The sequence below is a fragment of the Diadema antillarum genome, unplaced genomic scaffold (genome assembly GCF_040938485.1).
Source record: "Diadema antillarum isolate AM-2024a unplaced genomic scaffold, OU_Dant_1.0 scf00000036, whole genome shotgun sequence".
NCBI lineage: Eukaryota > Metazoa > Echinodermata > Echinoidea > Diadematoida > Diadematidae > Diadema > Diadema antillarum.
Window position 1 is genome coordinate 3,208,481 of NW_027270925.1, and position 23,206 is coordinate 3,231,686.

Here is a 23,206-nt window from a genome sequence, read left to right on the forward strand (position 1 = left end):
TGAAATACTAACAGTATGCATTTGTATTTGTATCAGAATGGCACGTCACATACTTCAGCTTAACCCATTGAGGACAGGCTGATTTTGCTACAACACACATTTCCCATAGACACTTGCCCGAGTATACTTGGGACTGGTCTTTGACGGGTTAATTAAGAACATGATATCAAGATGTAAGCTTTCTATGTGCAGTTTCTACATCAAAGGAATGCAGCACAGTAATTTAGCATATGACAAAATATTACTCAAGCATTGCATCAAGACCACACGGTACTCATTCTTACAAAGTACTAAACACAACTGTATGTGCATCAAATAATTGCATCACATGAGTTCTGCTTTAAAAGGAAACAAAAAAACTTTCACAGGTTACCATGTCCTCATGATAAGAATATAGCTGTGAACTTTTGTGAATGAAATGTTATTTGTAAACATGTTTGATTGTACTGAAAAGTATGGCAGCTTGGTATTTCTGTGCATAAAACGGTTGTACACATTTATGCGCATCAGAATAGTGCAGTACTGCACTTGCGCACATACAGTGGTCATGATACACACTTTTTACTTTCATCAGCTTGAAGAAAAATCAGCACAAACCTTCCACACATGTAGTTGCATGCACTGGCTGTTACAGAATGGTCTCACATGACATTCATTACACCGATATTTCAAAGATAAAGTCGTTAATATGTCTTCATTATTACCTCTTCCATAATGCTGTGCCCTTGTGAATCAATCAATTATTGATAAGTATAATTTTGTTGAGAAATGTCAAAGCATCACTTTTTTTATTTTCAAAGTCATGAAAAATAAGATAATTTGGACAATGAAAATACAACAACCATGTGATTGCGGTAAACATCTCAATGCACAGAGGAGTTTAACCCCCCCCCCCCCCAAGAATATCAAATTTGGAGTGTACCATTGTGTATTCTTATGCAGTAAAGTTTGAAGGAGACTTTGGGGAAGTCTTAGTGCGCTATGTGAAAGTGAATGCCACTCCATTTACCATCAGGCTCATCTGCATATGCAAATGAGGTGATGATGTCATCATCTCAACTTGTACGCTTGAACAATGAACAAGCGAAACCACAAAAGTTCCATAAGTTTCTTATTCTATGTGAAATTTGACTGGAACATCCATCGTTGTACTTGATTTCGCTCCTCGTCGTCAGGTCAGTGAACGTTGTTGCAAAGGGGTTTCCCCTTCAGTTTTTTCTGAGGACAATTTATTCTGTCATCATGTGACCAAGCAAAGGAATTACATGAGTGAGATTGCCATTTCAGTGATCACTTGTAGCAGTCATGGTAATACCAACACAAGACTTTGTTTGACATCTTAACAGCTCAATAGCGAGCTTTAGATCTGCGATATGAATGCTGAGTTGCCACTTTTACGGAAAGACTAAATAAGTGAGCAAATGAACAAATAAACTAGAAAAGCACTCAGAGAGCACAGACCTCCGCCAAGCCAGCAACTCATTTCCATCCTTAGACACGCATGCAATTTCCCAAAATAGTAGCCTTTTGTTTATTTCATTGCACAGCGCCTTGCCCAAGCAGAGCACAAGCTTTAGTGTGTGTATGTAAACCTCCAGTGCGCACAGCTTGAACCCCAAGTTCGTTGACCTTATATGCCAAAAGATGAAAAATCCTTCAAAAATCCATAAAAATTTCCGGATCTCTACCAAAGTTGAATGAGATGTTCCTTGTGTCAATATCAACTTTTTATGGAAGTTTCATTTTAATCCATACACAACTTTTTGAGTTATTTTGCAAACAGACAAACCAATGCCGATGATCACTTGACCTCCTCCTTTCTTGATGGAGGTAATGTGTTCTGTGCATTCTGTTCTCTCTCTTTTTTTAGGTGATCCGAGTATCCTTCGGATCACCTTCTGTATCTGTACGGATTCTTTCTTCTTCTTCTTCTTTTTCTTCTTATTTCTCCCCAAAAGTTGTGCAGCGGTTAGCTCAGAAAGTCCTCTTCCTATCAATTTCAAAATTATACCATATATGTATCATGTCCCAAAGACGACAGATCTAATAAAATCATAGTGATCAGTCGACCGTGACGTCACTATGACGTCATTATATGAAAACACATTCTCATTCATATCTCATTAATGGAACGGAATTTTTCAATGAAATTTACGTCACACATAGTTCAAATCAAGCTGATTCTACTCATGTTTTCAAAATTCATCTATACCCTTAAAACGTGCGCGTACGCGCTCGTTGAAATATTTGTATGCTCCAATCGAGCTCAAAATCTTTGCACACGTTTCAGACCATTTGGAGCATTTTTTGAAAAATTGAAAAAATCGGACGGACGCGTACGCGCGCATGCGTATACGCACGCACAGCTCATATGCAATAGAAATTTCCCGTTTTTTCACTTTGATCGGATGTCTGAAATGTCAAGGAATATTTCTACCAAGTTTCAAGTCAATCCGATTCAATATGACGTCATACGGTCCCGTCAAAGTTGAAATTCCGCGCTCGCGTCAATGGTGATACACAGTGCAACTATGCCAAAAAACCGCCAATTTTAAATCCGATTTTACTCGTCAGGATGGACGGTGACCCCCTATTTTCTTTACATATTTTGAAAGCTGATGAGTTGTACATGTCATTTCATGGGTTGGCGATACTGAAAAAATGATTAAAAGATATCAAATTTCTTAATAAAGTAAAAAAAGTAAATTTTCAAAATGACGTCATCAAATTTCAAGATTACTCGAGCGTATCTCACTAGTCCTTTGTCAATTTTCACCCAAATTTCAGTATGTTGTAGCTTATTAAATGGTCTTTCATTTATATATTAACACAATTTTGATTGGATGACGGCATCACCTCGTAAAAATAGATTGAAAGTAACCTTGTCAAATTTGACCAGTTTACGTGTTATCTCTATGAGAGTGCAGTTTTTCTGGAAATGAAAATTGACATGACTATCTTTATCGAGCACTAGCTCACCTACGCTTCGGTGAATTTCTCCCAGATTTTAATATGTTGTAGCTGAGATTTTGAGCTATCGTGAATGTTCCCTTCGTTTTTTCATACCATGTCGGGATCACGTCAAAAACCTTGCTTGAAATTAAAGCTTATCTTCGATGTATTGAAATATATCTTTCTTTCTGTAACTTTCTTTGCAAAAAATCAAGAAAAACATACCCTATCACCACCATATTTTGCACATGTTTAGTTCATGTCACGTACATTATTTCATAAGATAACAACTATTTGATCAGACGCCATCTTGGGTATATATATATATGCCTAAATCCCGACACGGGCAAAGTACAATTTACAAGATGAGATTACCAAAATTTCAAAAGAAACATCAAAACAAAGTCCATTTTTTCATCTTGACTGTTGTTGGTGACGCTTTTCTCTTCTCAACTTGTTAACCTCCTTCCTCTGATGATCAATTTTCATGCTGACATCATGAGTGAATTTCCGCCATTCATGTCTGTCATCAACATGGTCTTTCCAGTTGTGAAGGACATCGGCTCTCCTCAGAATGTCTTTGATTGTATCTTTGTATCTCAGATGAGGGCGTCCTATACTGCGAGAGCCATCATCAAGCTCTCCAAAAAAGAGCTCCCTGACAGGTCTGGCAGCTTCCATTCGCACAACATGACCAACCCATCGTAGTCGATTTTTAACAAGGGTGGTTTCAATGTCAAGTGTTTTTGCCTGTTCCAATACTTCATCATTTGTGACAAAGTGGTCCCACTTGATGTGGAGAATAGACCTAAGGTGTCGTTGTTGAATGGTCCTGAGCTGCTTTATATGGCGCCGATAGAGTGTCCATGTTTCACTCCCATATAGCAGTAAAGGAGTCACACATTGATTATACACTTTGAGTTTTGTTTCAGAAGTCAGATCCCGGCACTGAAATACTCTTTGCCTCAATCTTCCCATTGCACATGATGCGGCTTGAATGCGTGCCTTGAGTTCTTCATCTACTTTACAGTCTTTTGTAATATAACTGCCAAGGTATTTGAAACGGTCAACTCTACAAAGTTTACTTCCATCAATGTAGAAATCAACTTGCTCTCCCACACTCATTGTCTCTGTCTTCTTAATGTTGATTCGTAGACCCATCTTTAGGGATAATGTGTTGTATGCAGATAAAAGAGTCTGTAATGCAGAAGACTCATTGCAGAAAATGGCAATATCATCAGCATATTGAGCTTCTCTTATATAATCTGTGAGTATCTTAGTTTTCGCTTTTAGGCGACGCAGATCAAAAATATCTCCATCATATCTGAAACGCACTTTGATACTGCAGAAAGGATCAACATCTTTAAAGGCTAGATGGAGGAGTACAGCGGCATACATTCCAAAAAGTGTAGGAGCTAATTTACAACCTTGTTTTACTCCACTATTGTAGTTTATTGAGTCCGAAAGTTCACCATTAATAAGGAGTCTGGCATGTACATTAGAATACAGTTTCTTGATAATGCGTACAAATTTCTTTGGACATCCCAGCTTCTGTAATATTGCATAAAGAAGATCTCGGTTAACACAGTCAAAAGCTTTGGTAAAATCTATAAAAGCAATGTGTAGGTTACAACGCTGCTCCTTACATTTTTCCATTATTTGCCGTAGTGTAAAGATGCCATCAATTGTGCTTCTGCTTCTCCTGTAGCCAGATTGTGACTCGGGATAAATCTTCTCTGCTAGGCGTTGAAGTCTCTGAAGTATAACATCTGCAAAAATCTTCCCTACCACACTGAGCAGAGATATGCCACGATAGTTCTCACACAAGCTGCGATCACCTTTCTTAAAAAGGATAGAAATATTTGCATCTGTCAGATCAGAAGGTAATCTCTCAATAAACCAGAACAGATTGAATAGAGTCAGCACGAAAGTCCACAAAACTCTACCACCATGGACTATGACCTCTGGAATAATTCCATCTGGGCCCGGACTCTTTCTCAGTTTTGTGTTCTTGAGTGCTGTTTCAAGTTCATCCATTGAGATAGGATCATCAAACTCATCAATGGTTGGAAGTTGATCGACTTCATTGAGAATCTCCCAGTCGACATTTGTCGGTTGATTAAGAAGCTCATCAAAGTGTTCAACCCATCTGTCTTTGATGTCTTCAGGAGCAGACAGGAGCTCACCCTGCTTTGACTTGACCGGATGAACATTCTTCGATTTGGGACCATACACAGCATTAAGAGTTGCGTAAAACTCTCTGTGATTCTTTTCCTGAACATATCTCTCAGCCTCCTCTGCTTTCTGTTGAAACCACTTATTTTTCATTCTTCGAATTTCTTCTCTTAGCCCTTTTACATCACCAGTTTTCCGTTTTTCCTTCAAGAGTTTCTGAATCTCTTGCTCTTGATCATCAAACCAGTCTTCACTCTTCCTCTTTTTCTTTTCAAAGATGTGATCTGCAGCATTCTGAAGTAGTTCTTTCAAGTCATCCCAGGCTGATTCACAGTCAGGGATTTTTTCCTCTAAGAAACTTTCTAATGCAAGTTTCTTTTTGTTAGTTAGGTGGGTATCAAGTTTGCAGGGGGGTCTTGCACATTTCTTCCTTGACTTAATCATTATACTGCATTTACACAGCAATAGCCTGTGGTCCGTAAAGCAGTCTGCAGAAGGATTGACCTTGGTGACCCTGATGAACTGTCTTGCTTGTGAATTGGCGAGAACATGGTCCAACTGATGCCAATGTTTCGAGCGTGGGTGTTGCCAAGTGTTTTTGAGCCGATTTTTCAGCTGGAACATAGTACCCATTACTGAAAGCTTCATCCGGGTGCAGAACTCTAATAGCATGAGGCCGTTAGAGTTCATGTGTCCTACTCCATGCCTGCCTATGACTGATGGCCAGGACTCCCAGTCTTTACCAACACGAGCATTGAAGTCACCAAGCACAATAATGCCATCTCCTTTGGCACTGGTGATACACTCGCCGAGCTGCTCATAAAATTGTTCTTTCTCGAGTTCTGGTCGTTGCATTGTAGGTCCATAGACGCTGATTAATGTGAGATGGACATTGTTCTTCAGCTCGACATGAGCTGTCATGATCCTGTCGGAGATGGGTACTGGGTTGATGTGACTAAATTTGTTAGAAACAGCAAATCCCACTCCTGCAGTTTTGTCTTTTCCTCCACTCCAATATATTGTGTGACTTCTTTCCTTAACGTTTCCAGTACCTGGACGACGCACCTCACTAAGTGCACATATGTCAACATCTGCTTCCTCCAGAGCTCGGCAGATAATAGCTGTAGCTCTTTCCGGTCGTAGGGAATTAACACTGTCATTGGTTGTACGAACGTTCCAAGCTGCTAGATTAAACACTTGCTTTGTTCCTTTGAATCCACTATGGACTCTACCATTTCTCAAGTCTCCATCGGTTAACCCGAATGCGGTAGTGTTGCTATATGGACTTCGCTCATTTTCCACCACTGCCATATAACGTGGGGCGTCGGTTACCTCGTACGCAGTAGCTGTAGGTGGATAATCAGTTGTACTCATCTCATAAAAAGTAGGCTGCGCTAAAGATGTCGATGCTGCCCAGCGCACTGCAGCATCCCTTGGCAAGGTGCCCTGTGGGTCGACGGCACAGCAAGGCTGAGACGGTCGCAGGAACAACTTGTTGCATTTGTGAGTTGCTAGATGTTACAAAGCAACAGGGCAGAAGTTACTATTCAGTGACACTGGTGACAGTTTTATCACGTTCACTAGATCTGCATGGCTAAGCTATAGCTACCCCTACCAGAATATACGTGGAACTTGATCTCATTGCCCTGTTCTCCGGCAGTTTAAGGAGTTTACCCAAGGGTATATCCGGCCGGCTCATTATTCACAAGGAGCACTAATAAGGCCAAGCCTAGTCTAGCTTATCAGTGCCATGACAGTCATCTGACACCTCTTGTCCTGTAGAGCATCTGCACTACCGAATAGTACTTCTGCGGGCACGTCGCTGGCTGTACACGTCTACGGCATTACGGTAGCAGTCTGCATTAAGATCTTGGGAATACAGACTGGCCAGACTACAGGGTACTACTTGGGTATATAATTTAGGGTCAAAGGTCATAAATGTTTCATCCTGTCTCTTGGTGAATACATGTCCTATCTTTCCCATATTTTGCACACGCAAAGACCATGTTACAAGAATCATTTCACAAAATAACCACTTTTTGCTCAGATGCCATCTTGTCTGTGCAAAGTGGGGTCAAAGGTCATTATGTACTTCTTTCTGTATCTTCGTTATGACGTGTTATCTCTATGGGAGGGAATTTTTCTAGATTGACATGATTGTCTTTATCGAGCACGAGCTCACTTACCCTTCGGTGAATTTCTCCCAGATTTTAATATGTTGTGGCTGAGACTTTGGGCTATCGTCGTTGTGCCCCTTGTTTTTTCATACGATGTTGGTATCACGTCAAAAAACTTGGTTGAAATTAAAGACTGTCTTCGATGTATTTTCGTATTTCTTTCTTTTTGCCACTTTATTTGCACTAACTCGGGAAAAACAAGCCCTATCACTCCCATATTTTGCACATATTAAGTTCATGTCTCGTACATTATTTCATAAAATAACAACTACTTGATCGAACACCATCTTGGGTAGGTAAATTAGGGTCAAAGGTCATAAATGTTTCATCCTGTATCTTGGTGAATACATGTATAATATTTTCCGTATTTTGAACACGCAAAGACCATGTTACAAGGATCATTTCACAAAATAACCACTTTTTGCTCAGATGCCATCTTGGCTGTACAAAGTGGGGTCAATGGTCAAATATACTTCATTCTGTATCTTCGTTATAGTGTATACGGAATATGGTACCAAAGATGGCAGACCTGACTCCCTTTTCTAATTGAGAATCCAAACATTACACGGCCAATGTCCATAAACACAGATGAAACCTGTATGGTCATGCCTATTGGGATCCGGACTCAAATCATTGATTTTCGAAAAATCGGATCACCTAATTTGTCAGTGTTGACAAATTCCAAGTCTAGTTCTTTTTGTATATGTACCAAGCAAAAGAAGTTTTAACCCATCTTAAACAGTGTGTGCTGCTGTAGAACAGCAAATTCTGTCCTCCAGTGTATGGTAAACTGTACCTGCAATTGTAACCTGTATGTAAACCCACGTGGAAGAGATTTTTTCAAACTTGAATAGTGTTAAATGAAAACACAAGAGTTGGTTCTGGCCTGATACAGTACTTCGCAATATGTGCCTACTCAAAGCCAGGGATATTTCTATGCTTCTGAAGTTATAAAAGAGATTGGGATGATTTGGTGATGTGATTAAAGACCCAAGTTAAACTGTTCTAATACAGCCATTCCTATCATCATTGGGACACTGTGTGTGTGCACAGAGTTTAGAAAACATAATCTCTATTTAACTGTACCACTGTACTATTCTAAAGAGGGATAAATTTGTCATGTTTCCTTTTATGTGAAATACATGTACATCATTGTGTCAATGCTGTAAAGAATTAATTTGTCATTTATGTGTGTAACATAAGTTTGTGGAATTGTATATATACTTGTATATTCAGAGTCATGAATAAATTAAGAATATCTTTATGCTACCAATAAGTGCTTGTTGGCATGTTTCTTGATGTATAATTGGCTGGTTTATGCCTGTACAGTGAAGGATGGAATGGGATATGATGTATGTTGATGCCAGCTTAACTTGATATATAGATAGAACAATTGATTCTGTATATATTGTTGCAAATGTCAGTGGCTTCTTGTGCAAAATCATTATATTTTACATTTATATTTCCGCACATTTTACAGTGTAGTTTGATGGTAGCAGCACAAGGGAGGTGGGGACGTTAAATCAAAGGCTGAAACCAGAAATTATGGCAATTTATGAACGTCTGAGGAAAAGATCAAGCAATCAATTTAGATATAGTCTAAATGCAGTGGAATCTATTTTTTCTCTTTTTTTGTAATTTATAATGAGGTTGACAACTAGTGGAATTGCTGGCCCATTATGCCTTCTAATACAATATTTCAATGCCATTTTCATTGTATGCAATGACGTTAGTAGATGTTAATTTGCTACTGCAGAATGCTATAGCTTTCATTGCTTTCTGTCATCTCCGACTCCGTTTTTCTTCCGCCCCTGTATACTTCCCACTTTCCTTCACATCCCAGCTTTACCTTTTGCAGTAATTATGGATTTATGATATGACTTTCACTTATCTACCAGATACATATTCTGCACACTGGCGTAGCCAGGGGGGGGGGGGGGGGGGGGGGGGCGATGGGGGCGATCGCCCCCCCCCCCCCTAACATTTGGACCGGGGATTTGGGAGGCGGAAAAAAAAATGCGTGTATACTTTATGCATGCACATGAAGCGGGTCTCCTTTGCAACCTTTCATCAAATAAGATATTTTTTTTGAATATTTCACTCAAAGTGTGCACCAGATCGTTGAATTTCAATTCAAAATATGCAAAATCTCTCGTGCTTGGGAGGGGGATACCCCCTCCCAAACCCTCCCCCTCTGTGCCTCTTTCCCTAGCTTAGTACACTTTTTAGATTTACTAAAAAATTATGAATAATTCTGAGTGCACAACACTTATCACTTATATTCCGAAAACTCAAGGTTCCCTCGTGTATAAGGGGAATTTCCCCTTTTAATCGACCCTTTCCTCCCTCAGTCCCCCCATCAGTTTTTTTGTTTGTTTGTTTGGTTTTTTTTTTTTTTTGGTGTGTGTGTGATTTCCCAAATGTTGATTCCATCAAATATGCGTAGACGAGATATCTCAATTTCAACCTTAAAAAGGCAAAAGCTCCAAGGGTGGGGAAGGGTGGGGAAGGGTGGGGATAACACTCGCCCACGCCTTCTCCTTGCTCGCAAGCCCCTACCCCCCCTTCCGCCATGCATAGAAGCAGACTGTGGCTATACCCAGATCGCTTTATTTCAATTCTAAAAACGCAAAAGCTCCGCGAGCGGGAGGAGGAATCCCCCTTCCCCTAAGCTCTACCTCACTAGACTTTATACATACACACAGATGGTGCACATTCGGAATAAGAGCTAAATTCCGTGATTTTCTCACTTCGATGAAAAAGTATTGCACCAAAAATTTTGCAACAGATCGCTGAATTTCAGGTCTGAAAACGCAAAATCACCTTCGTGTGGGAGGGGATATGCCCCTATCTACACCCTCGTGTGCATGCTTTTTCTGTTTGACTGCTGAACAGACAGTGTTCATGATATTATACAGTGTAAGAATTAATACAAGAAGATTATTTAAATGATACCATTTTATAGGCAAATTGTTCAATGATAATCTACACTAAAATATACTGCTACCTTCAACAAGGGGGACTGTTTCACGTCGATAAAACGCACAAAAACATGCATCAAATTGCACCATTTGCAACATCAAAATGCAAAAAGTTCTCACCGTGGGAGGGGGGACAGCCCCCTCCCACACCCTCCCCCTCCCCCTTCACTCGCTCCGCTCGCTCGGGTTCAGTCGCGTTCATGATATTCAGAGAAAAGAAGTAATACAAGAAGTGTATCTAAATAAACATATTGTACCATAAGATATAGGCAAATTGTTCAATGACAATCTACATCAAAATATACTGCTACCTTAAACAAGTGGGACTGTTTCACGTCGATAAAACGCGCAAAAACATGCATCAAATTGCACCATTTGCAACATCAAAATGCAAAAAGTTCTCACCGTGGGAGGGGGGACACCCCCCTCCCCCTCCCCCTTCACTCGCTCCGCTCGCTCGGGTTCAGTCGCGTTCATGATATTCAGTGAAAAGAATTAATACAAGAAGTGTATTTAGCTTATACCATTTTATAGGCAAATTGTTCAATTCATTCATTCATTTTTTATTTCATTTCCGGCCAAACCATATAATATGACATTGCATATACACAAAGTCAGTACAAAGTAACTTTTACATGTCCAAATGAAATTTAAATACACGTCATTTGTTTACATGAAACAAAAAATATATTTTGGTAGAAGAAGTACAAGGACAAAATGTGACTGAATCATAACAAAGAAAGGGTCGGAAATGGAGGGGACTGCTAAAAAGCCAAGCTTGTAGAATGCAGTCCCCTCGGAGTCGCTTTATAATAGTAATACACGAGACATTTTAACATAATCCACGGGAACCAGAACACAAAACGAGTACGCACTCAAACGCACACACATATAACACAGTAACAAAGCAGCTCTCTTACATACACGTGGAAAGGATAAAAAGGAGATAGAAAGGGACAGGAAGACAGAGGGAAGGGCAAAGGAGAAGAGTATTGGGGGTCGATGCAGGACACAGGAAGTTGTTTTCATATGAATGATATAACATAATGGTTATGAAATAAAGTAAACAAAATAAAGGCGTTAGCAGCAAGAGAAATCAGTTAGGAGCTTTCAGAATGCAAATCCCCAGTAATATAAGAATTAATAAGCATTTTCTTTAATTTTAAAGTAAAAGTGTTGAAACTTAGAGATTCTTTTATACTGCTGTCAAGGGAATTCCAGAGTTTAGGTCCAGCGAAGGAGAATATAGACTTTGCAAAAATTGTCCTAAACAGTGGTAAATGGAATTCATTGGTTTGTCTAGTGGGGTATGAATGTACAGTTTTATTTTGGATAAACATAGAGTCAAACACCAAAGGAAGGGAGTGATTTATTAATTTGTACATAAACTGACCTAAATTCAAACAATATAAATCCTTAATTTTTAAAATATTATTTTGATGAAACAAGTCATTAGTATGACATCTCCACGATTCTCTACAAATGATACGAAGAGCTTTTTTCTGCAATAATAATATTCTTTCTAAATATGAGGAGTAAGTGTTGCCCCAGGCGAGAATGCCATAGTTCAGATAGGGTAAGATCAAAGATGAATATAACATTAACAAAACATTTTTCGGAAAATAGAATTTAACTTTATTGATAACACCCACATTTCTAGAAATTGTGCGGCAAATTGAATCGATATGCAAATTCCAGGAGAGCTTATTATCAAGAGTCAAACCTAAAAATTTAATTGAGGAAACTTCTTCAATGGCTATATTGTCTAAATAAATATTCTGAGATAACTTTTCTAAAGAATTACTGAAAAGCATACATTTAGTTTTTTGAAGATTAATTGACAATTTGTTAGCTCTAGTCCAATAAAGTAACTTTTTTATCTCGATGTTCATAGAATCGATCAAATACACTGGATCAGAGCTAGAAAGGAACACATTTGTATCATCAGCAAATAATAAAAAGGAAAGAATACTTGATGAATTTATGATATCATTGATGTAAACCACAAATAAAAGTGGTCCAAGTAAACTTCCTTGCGGTACACCACAAGTGATATCATGCATAGCAGATTTGTGACCATTAATATAAACAAATTGTTTGCGATTGGTAAGGTAACTCCTGAACCACTCCAAGGCCATGCCACGAATACCATAATGAGATAATTTGTAAAGGAGTATTTTGTGGTCAATGGTATCGAAGGCCTTGGAGAAGTCCAGGAACACACCTATAGTATGATGATAATTATCATTGGCTTTGGAGACTTTGTCTAGGAAAGTGAGAACTACATGGGATGTGTTGTGTTGTTGCCGGAAACCAAATTGATTATTTGAAATAATCTTGTGCTTATTGAGAAAATCCAAGAGTCTAAAATGTACAACTTTTTCTAATAATTTAGAGATAATGGATAACAAAGATATTGGTCTATAATTACTGATGTCTTCCCTATCCCCTTTCTTAAAAATTGGAATAACCTTAGATACTTTCATTTCCTCGGGGACAACACCATTACTTAAAGACAAATTAAACACATAAACCAAAGGATCCACAATGCAGTTTATAATGTGTTTTAAAAGAACATTATCAATATTATCATAACCAACACTTTTTTTACTCTTTAAATTCTGAACTATATCAATTAGTTCATTCCGGTGAGTGGGAGCAAAAAAACAGGAGCTAGAATTGGGCGTATGTAAAAAATCGACAAATAACTTTTGGGACTTGGGAATCTTTCTAGCAAAACTATTTCCTATTTGTGAAAAATATTGATTGAAAACATCAGCTATAGACCTGGGGTCAACAATAATAAGATCATTATGTTTGATTGTAGTAATACGGGATGTTGGTTTGTTTCTATTAATGGCAGAATCAATAACTTTCCAAGTATTTTGGATATCATGTTTAAAATAATATATCTGGTCACTGAAATATTTTCGCTTTGCACAACGCAAAATTTGAGTGAGAACATTCTTATATGAAATATATTTATGACGAGATTCCTCAGTGTGTTTAATTTTATCGGCATAATACAAATTATTTTTTCGGTTAATTGACCGCAGCAAAGACTTCGATATCCACGGAAGTCTCGGGGATCTTTTATAATTGCTATTATTTTTCTTAACTAAAGGAACATGCTCGTCTAAAAGTGAATTCAATTTTCTCATAAATAAATCATAAGCATTATTTGGGTCCTCAGCATCATATACCTCAGACCAATCTACTTCATTAAGGCCATTTTGCAACCTAGCTACATTATCGGGGGTAATCTTTCGAAAATACATTGCAGAGGAATTCAGATTACGTTTGCGATTATAAGGAATATGGGTAAATATGGGGTAATGGTCGGACAAATCTGATAAAACAATGCCAGAAAAGGGTAAGGGGTTAATATTGCAAAATATGTTGTCAATTAGAGTTGCTGAGTGATCAGTTACTCGAGTTGGCTTTGTTATAAGGGGTAAAAAGGATGAGGACATCATAATATCTAATAAATTCTGAGCTGAGTTTAATGTCTGAAACTTAGATAAATCTATGTTAAAATCTCCCATGATATAACAATCTTTATTGTTGAAAAGTGGACTTTGCAGTAATGATTGCAAATAACTAAAAAAACCTTGCATCTCAGAATTAGGGGGTCGATAAATGACTACTACAAGTATATTCCTAGAACAAGGCACGTTAACTTCAATAAAGAGTGATTCTACAGCTTCACTCATGCAGTTCAATCCACTGTGAATAATGTAATCAAGGTCTTTCTTTACGTATAGGGCAACTCCTCCGCCTTTCTTGTGCTGACGACTGTTTTCTATGAAGTCATAACCGGGAAGAGAGAACGTAGGGATAGAAGTCGGACTGATCCATGTTTCACTCAGTCCAATTACAGAGAAAGATGATTTATGAATGTCATTCATAAAACAGCAAAAATTATCGAAATTACGATTCAAACTCATATTGAGTTGCATCAAGGAAAAACTTTGAGATGATTCAGTTAGAGCTTTGAATTGATTAATTGTAAAATATTCAGAACTAAGATATTGTTCATTATTATCTCCACCAAAAGCTACACTTCTAATATGAGAATTAAAATCATAATTTGCGTGGAAACATTTACTGTCGGATTCATTCATTGCATGAGATACCGAGCCATGATTAAACATATCAAAAAAATCTTCATTGTTTAGAGAGTGAAAAGGAAAATTCACAACCTGTGACGTACTATCCATCATAAATAAATGGAATTACAACATCCGCTGGTGGTAAGAACAAAGGTACATTCAAGTGTACGAGGCAAAGACCCAGAGAGAAGTGCAGAAGAAGCAGGGGCAGAAATGTAAGTGATATACGGAATGCAAGAGAGCGGCGCATCGACATTTTGAACTCACAATACAATACTAGACAAACACACGAAAAAAATAAGCGAAACAAGGAATACATGTTACATAATGGTAGGAGTAGAAGCTATGAATATAAACTATATACACACTCGACATACAAGGAACTGCCGCCACTCGCTAAAATTGATGAATGTCTGGAGGGTACAAATGCAGTGGAATACACTGGAATGTAATGTAAGCACTGTGATACAATACTCAAGTCTGTGACTTACAGACCATGGAATTAACTAGGTGTTATATAATAACTGCGGAGCAGTAGTGAAACGTGGGCAGAGAGAAAAAAAAAACAAAAACACACAGATAATTAAAATTATCAGTGAAGACGATTTATATCCCTGTCCCGAGTGTTGCTTTAGAGTAGGTGATATCATGATGGCAATGACGTTAATACCAAATACACCGAATTTAACCTTCATACCTTAAATGGTCTATTTAAATACATAGGTGAGTGGTTACCATGGCAACACATTTTCCTTATACTAACACATTGGTGTCTTGCAAAACTACGCTTCTAAATCAAAATACATGCTAAATTTGACTTGAATTGCTTGAATACTGTAGGTGACACATTATACAGACAGTCATCCTGCTGTATTTACGTATTCAATGTCATGCCTTATGATGAAGAGTAGCAATATACATGTACAATATGATGACATACGAATTGGCTTTAGCTTGTACGATGGATGTGAAACAATACTTTTCAATTATTCATAACTCTCATTAGGCAGTTAATTAAAGAGGGTGGAGAAGATAAAGAACCCAGTTGGTTACCTGCATTTCGCCTCAAACTATCTGAATCACAGAAATTAACTGAGTGATGTATATTATCTGCAATATTGGAATGTGGGTAGAAAGTTAAAAAAAGCAACTATCTCTACACACAGACACCGGTAAATAAAGGTACTGTAGCTGTAACTGCGGAATGCCATCTTGGAGGAAGTATAGTTCAATCACAAGCATTTGGAGTAATAAAAAATGAAAATAAAAAAATCGGTTATAGCCCTAACAATATAACAAGCTCACAGGTATGAAACAAATAGGCCTAATGTTTATACGATGTGCTTTAAAAAGACAGTTCCGAGGGAAATTGTCGCAGTGACAGTGCGCCAGGAAAGAAGACTACCCAGTGAATCAGTCAATCAGATTATTACGGTATAATACCAAAATACCAAAACATGAATTAGCAAGGAAAACACAACAACAAAAGAAAAGTAACTGTCCTTTATACCACAAGGTGTAAAAGAGGATAACATTGGGCGATGTAGTACAGGTCATAGATGAAAACAAGACGACATTTAAAACCTTAAAGACTTGCACGGAAAAAAAGATGTCCAATTTACGAATGGTGATGTTCGATCGATGCATAAGCTGATCGTCGGGCATATAAGAGAAAAACACGTGGTACAAATGTAGTGCATATCCCCTCAAGCTGGCCGGTATGGCAGGGGAATACACCGAATAATGAAAACAAAATTCTGATATTCGAAACTGTTATTGCGATGCAGATGAAATTTGGAAACAACTCGTATGGTTTTAGCATTTGTTTCCGTATGTACATCAGTGGTAAATAAAGAGTTGTTCATAATAATTGCAGCTGCACTAATTACTGTCTAAGAAATGGATCGACTCAGGAAACGAATTACAGACAGGTGCTTACTGAAGATCTACATGCATGCATATTGTATGTCTACACGCATACAATATGATATGTAACAGAAAGCATGCATCCGTGTTATCAATCCAAATTTCACAGCTTCAAATTTTATGTCAAAATATAATCAGGAAAAACTTTACTTCCAAATAAAACATTATATCCTGAACTTCATACTCAGGCGATCGATTACAGTGTGGTCAAATTATGCCATAGAAAAAAAAAAAAAAAAGATTGTGTTAATGTATGATGTTCCAGAACGCGTGAGCATGAATGTACAGTCAACAGCGTTCAAGTACGGGAATATCCAAACCGTATGATACAGTGTATATCCTTTATCTAAAAACAACAACAACAACAAAAGCAATTCCTAGTGAATTTTACCGTATTTTTCAATCATTTATCATTTTCCGGTGAAAACGCTACGGTGAAAACGCTGATACCACGCCAATGTCGCTTTATTTCCCTCCAACAATATAAGATAATGCAAAAACAATGTAACGGTACACTACGATACATCATAATGAATGATATTGTAAATGAACAGAGTGATTTTTGTTTAAAACTGATGTATTTGTTGATAGGGTAGTATAAAAACAGTATGGATAATCCCTTTTATGAGGAACTTTAGATATGATAACGGTACATTGGTCTAGATAAAGAACTAAGCGCACCGCGTGACAGCTGTGGACATCATAACCCTTTGGATATTCCCTTCGCTGCCTTGAATAAAGACTAAGCGCACCGCGTTTACAACAGAACACCTGTGGACATACAGAAGGCAGTGCTCTTCTTTGTATTTGCTTTGGATGGTGGTACTGCAGCCAGAAATGCAATTGCTCGTGACATTCACCTGGTGTTTACCGCATAGGGTGGTTTAAAAAAAAAAAAAATAGCGAAACCCAGGTGGATACCTGCATGCCGACTTGTTGTAAACAGTAATCATGGGCCAGTCGATCAATACCAATGCGTTAAAATTAAACAATAGAAAAAAGAAAAAGAAAAAGTGCTTGCGTTCGTGTAGAATTTCACGGAGCTTCATACTAGGAATGTACAAGATACAGAGTCATAGAATGCAATTGTACTCTTAGGCATGGTGGTTTTACAGCCAGCAATGCATTTGTTCGTGACATTCACCTGGTGTTTGCTGCATAGGGTCGAAAGAAAGAAGAAGAAGAAGACGAAAAAAAAAAAAAAAAACGAATCCAGGACTTGTGGTTACATACAATTTTACATATCATCTCAAACTCTCTGAACTGAGATCTGTGTGATTTTTAACTGTCACAAAGCAATCATTACACTGCAATGGCATGCGGGTTCGAAAGAAAAACGACTGAAGTGATTTTTTTTTTCGTGTGTGTACGTGTGTAGGTCAATCACAGCAATAAGGGCATATTGCTCACCAAAGCACCCCCTCGATACAGTAATTAACATTATTATGCCGGTTCTTAAAAACCGGGAGACGCCATAAGTATATAATAAGCTCAGAAGATCAATATGGGTAGGGGAAAAGAGTATATCTCCGAGTAGTAAACACTACAGTCCGTACTATCTTCTGATTAGTTCACATAGTTGGAAAAACTGATAAAAGCTGTACCATTTTTCAAAGAAAAAAAGAAAAAGAAAAAGCGCCCCCTCGATACAATAATTAACATTATCATGCTGGTTGTTAAATACCGGGAGACGCCATGTGTATAATAAGCTCAAAAGATCAATATGGGTAGGGAAAAAAGAGCATAAATATCTTTTTTGAGCAGTAAACATACAGTCATTACTGTCTTCAGATTAGTTCACATGGTTGGAAAAATTGATAAAAGCTGTACCATTCATCCAAAGAAAGAAAAGGAATTCAAAAACGGTCATCGTTGTTCATACATCTGTTTATCAAATAAATGAAAAGCTGGGAAATTTGTGTTATAAGGTAGGCGTGTTTATCAACAAACTATTTGTTGAATATCTGGAAACTACTGTAAAAAAAATAGGTTAGAAAAAAAAAAGTTTATTTTCAAGAGTAAAAACTCTTATTGGCTGTGACGGAGACTTGAAACAAACAGAATAGACGTTAATTACCTGAATTACATTCATATCATTATGATAACTCATATCAAATAGGGTTTTGTGTAGGTACTGGAGAAGCCAACAGGCTGGATAGGTGACGCACCAGGTATAGGCCTCATAGCTCTATAATTTTCACTGTGAAATGACGGACACATAAACAGCGTGTGGGTTGCACCATTAAATCCAAGTAGTCCAGAGTGAATGTCCTAAACTCATTAAATCGTAATTGTTTCTTATACAATGAATCAAGTCATAACAATCCAACAAATGAACATTTGGTACATAACACTTCAATTAAACATGTCTTTTGACCTGTATACTGTATAGGACATAAGGTCAATCGTCAAAATGACATCCGAACAATCTGCCAGATTACAACCAGGATCACTATGGCCCACAAAAACCAAACAAAAAAAAGTAAGTACATAAATTATACACAGTCTAAGCCTATTTTATTCTTCTTCTTTTTTTTTTTTGTAGTTTCCGTTGTGTTATGGGATGAAATTTCAACATGACAGTATGGTTATAGGGCCTAGTCCTCATCAAAGCTCACCATTCATTCTTTGTATGGTTGCCACTCTGTAGCACTCTTTGCTTTGGAGAATAACAGGACCCTGGTACCAACGACAACGATCTTGGTGGAGAGATTTTGTTCCTTCCTGAGCTTATAGGCGACGGCAGCAAGGTTGCCACGCTCAGCCTTGAGAGCCGGAGGAAGGTCGGTGCGCACACTGATTCTGAGCGGCCTGGGCTGAACGATTCCGGGTTGAGCGGGAACGGGATGTCGTGGTCGTTTTTCGAAGGCGGAGAGCACTCGACTGGGCTTCTTCGTTGCTCAAGCCGAGACACACAAAAGCTTCTCGGAGCACGTTTTCCACATTTTCTTCTGATTTTTTCTCCAAGCCGTAGAACAGGAGATTCGACTTTCGTTGGTAAATCTCCGATAGCACCAGCTTCTCTTTCAGGGATTCAATCTCCTTCTGAAGTTTCTCCTCCAAAAGGGGGAGCCTGCCTTTCTCCAGATCTAATACACGAGCAGAATTATCTTCCACTGCAGCCTCTAGGTCAATCATTTTCTTCTTCATAGAAGATATATCTGCATGGATGTCATCAAGCTTGGCACATACCTTGCTCGAGAAGTCGACGAGTTTTTTCTGCACGTCTGATAGCGTTGGCTCCATGTCCGTTTTGTCACCAGATTATATTGCTGGCGAGACGGTGGCACTGGCGCTGCGGCTTTTTGCGTGGATGGAGGGACGGGTGACTTAGGGCGTGGGCACTGTGCACTGGTACTGGTGGAACGCTGAGATTGACCAGGCATGGTTTTGCGCCTTAAGTCATAGGTTTTCCCCATTGAGAAAGAAGCAAAAAGCAGTAACAAATTGTTCTACAGGTGCGAAAATGTAATTTTACCCCTTTTGCAGCATCAATAGTTACCTCCAGGCATTGAAAATAGTATTGTTTCTTGAGGAGAGGACGGAGTTCAAAGATGGCGCGTCAATAATAATCTACACTAAAATATACTGCTACCTTAAACAAGTGGGACTGTTACTGTCAATATTTACCTCCAGGCATTGAAAATAGTATTGTTTCTTGAGGAGAGGACGGAGTTCAAAGATGGCGCGTCAATAATAATCTACACTAAAATATACTGCTACCTTAAACAAGTGGGACTGTTTCACGTCGATAAAACGCGCAAAAACATGCATCTAATTGCATCATTTGCAACATCATATTCAGTGTAAGAATTAATACAAGAAGATTATTTGAATGATACCATTTTATAGGCAAATTGTTCAATAATAATCTACACTAAAATATACTGCTACCTTCAACAAGGGGGACTGTTTCACGTCGATAAAACGCACAAAAACATGCATCAAATTGCACCATTTGCAACATCAAAATGCAAAAAGTTCTCACCGTGGGAGGGGGGACACCCCCCTCCCACACCCTCCCCCTCCCCTTTCACTCGCTCCGCTCGCTCGGGTTCAGTGGCGTTCATGATATTCAGTGAAAAGAATTAATACAAGAAGTGTATTTAGCTTATACCATTGTATAGGCAAATTGTTCAATGATACACTAAAATATACTGCTACCTTAAACAAGTGGGACTGTTTCACGTCCATAAAACGCGCAAAAACATGCATCTAATTGCACCATTTGCAACATCAAAATGCAAAAAGTTCTCACCGTGGGAGGGGGACACCCCCTCCCGCACCCTCCCCACCTCCCTCGCTCGCTCCGCTCGCTCGGGTTCAGTCGCGTTCATGATATTCAGTGAAAAGAAGTAATACAAGAAATGTATTTAAATAAACATATTGTACCATAAGATATAGGCAAATTGTTCAATGACAATCTACATCAAAATATACTGCTACCTTAAACAAGTGAGACTGTTTCACGTCGATAAAACGCACAAAAACATGCATCAAATTGCACCATTTGCAACATCAAAATGCAAAAAGTTCTCACCGTGGGAGGGGGACACCCCCTTCGCCTTCACTCGCTCCGCTCGCTCGGGTTCAGTCGCGTTCATGATATTCAGTGAAAAGAATTAATACAAGAAGTGTATTTAACTTATACCATTTTATAGGCAAATTGTTCAATAATAATCTACACTAAAATATACTGCTACCTTAAACAAGTGGGACTGTTTCACGTCCATAAAACGCGCAAAAACATGCATCTAATTGCACCATTTGCAACATCAAAATGCAAAAAGTTCTCACCGTGGGAGGGGGACACCCCCTTCGCCTTCACTCGCTCCGCTCGCTCGGGTTCAGTCGCGTTCATGATATTCAGTGAAAAGAATTAATACAAGAAGTGTATTTAACTTATACCATTTTATAGGCAAATTGTTCAATAATAATCTACACTAAAATATACTGCTACCTTAAACAAGTGGGACTGTTTCACGTCCATAAAACGCGCAAAAACATGCATCTAATTGCACCATTTGCAACATCAAAATGCAAAAAGTTCTCACCGTGGGAGGGGGACACCTCCTCCCACACCCTCCCTTCCCCCCTCGCTCGCTCCGCTCGCTCGGGTTCAGTCGCGTTCATGATATTCAGAGAAAAGAAGTAATACAAGAAGTGTATCTAAATAAACATATTGTACCATAAGATATAGGCAAATTGTTCAATGACAATCTACATCAAAATATACTGCTACCTTAAACAAGTGGGACTGTTTCACGTCGATAAAACGCGCAAAAACATGCATCGAATTGCACCATTTACAACATCAAAATGCAAAAAGTTCTTACCATGGGATAATCGCATATTATAGCCGATCCATGGCATTACATGTCATAACGGCAGCAGAATTCCGAGCTTCATGATAATGTCGATGAAATCACTCTATTAGGCCTACTGCGCAGCTCTTGCTCTTGACAGCTATCATTTATAGTAAATCCACAATATTTATCAAAGGCTTTGCGGCGCTGTCTTCCTCATTGAATATAGACTTGGGTAAATTCACATGATACAAAATGATACTTTCCGTTGGATTCTAGGTGGGAAATACCCGGGTTTTTAAATCGATTCAGTGGAAAAGTGATTATGAGGCAAGATGAATTTATTGTCAAAAGCCAATTTCTTCCGTTTCCTATATACGTGGCCATCCTTGTATGATCTTTACAGCATTAGAAGACAGTAGACTACTTGATCTAGGTAAAAAGAAATCGGTGATTTCAAAAAATCATCAGTTTGTCAAGCTTGATGATTTTGACTGGTAATATTCACACTGTTTGTAGAATGCCACAGGCAATTGTTGCCAGTGCTAAGAGAAAAAAAAAGGAAAACAAATTAAAATGACATGAATTAGATATCAACTGTTCGGGTCGGGGTGATATTTACAACAAATTGTAACAATTGCACATCCAATTTCACTTCACGGTTTTTTTTTTGTGTGTGTGCGTGTGTGTTTTTTTTTTAATCCATATACCATTCTAACTCGTACTTCCGGTATTTTTACGTCTGGTAAGTATACGTGTGTCATTTTATCTCAGTTATAATATCTACCTCTGACGGTTTAATTCAGGAAGTTTGACCTCTGTTATTATTATCTAAATGTGTCCGTGTATTCCGTCCATTCAGCTTCTCATTTGGAGAGAAAAACTGACAAATATTTTTTTTTTGGCCTTTTTTGGGGGGTCTTTTTTTTTCGTCTCGCATCAATGTTTGTGTAAAAACTTCTGCACTTGATACTGTTTTGAAATCGCTATAGATTAAAATTTTAACGTTAGGCGTCCGTTGGAACTATTTCAGTAAACAACAGAGATCATTGAATGCAGGAGACCACCATCGTAAGCTATTAAGCTTGAAATGGATGGCGGCCTCATAAAATGACTATCCAACGACACAACTCTCTTGGAGGAAAGTGATCAGGTGGGTGCGGTGCAGTTGCAGGTGTGAGTGCAAGATGCAGTTGAAGGAAGAAAATAGACTATTGACAAAAAAAATGACAATCATTTACCATAAATATTTGTTATCTTGATTGGTTTGAAGAATATGATTGTATCAAATATCGTTTTAGTGAAGCTTTCAAAGAACAAATACTTGAGCAGGACTTTATATTGTCCGGCAGATTATTCCAAATGTCCGGACCCGAGTGTCTTGTAGATGTATGTGTCACTTTTCTTATATTCAAAGAAAGTTTATTATTTACTTCCGGGTGGCGAGTGATTCAAATTCTATAAAGGAATAGCATGCGACTTCAAGCTTTAATTTGGTTTATTTTTTTTTTTGTATTTTGATTTGTATTTGAAATATCGTGCAATTCGGACGCGCAAGCGGAACAATCGTAGCAATG

General features: G+C 38.3%; 1 pseudogene; it reads right to left on the minus strand.

Annotated features, from left to right (window-relative positions):
- Positions 1-18,944: 18,944 nt before the first annotated feature.
- LOC139745288 (uncharacterized) lies at positions 18,945-19,742 on the minus strand (annotated as a pseudogene).
- Positions 19,743-23,206: the final 3,464 nt, after the last annotated feature.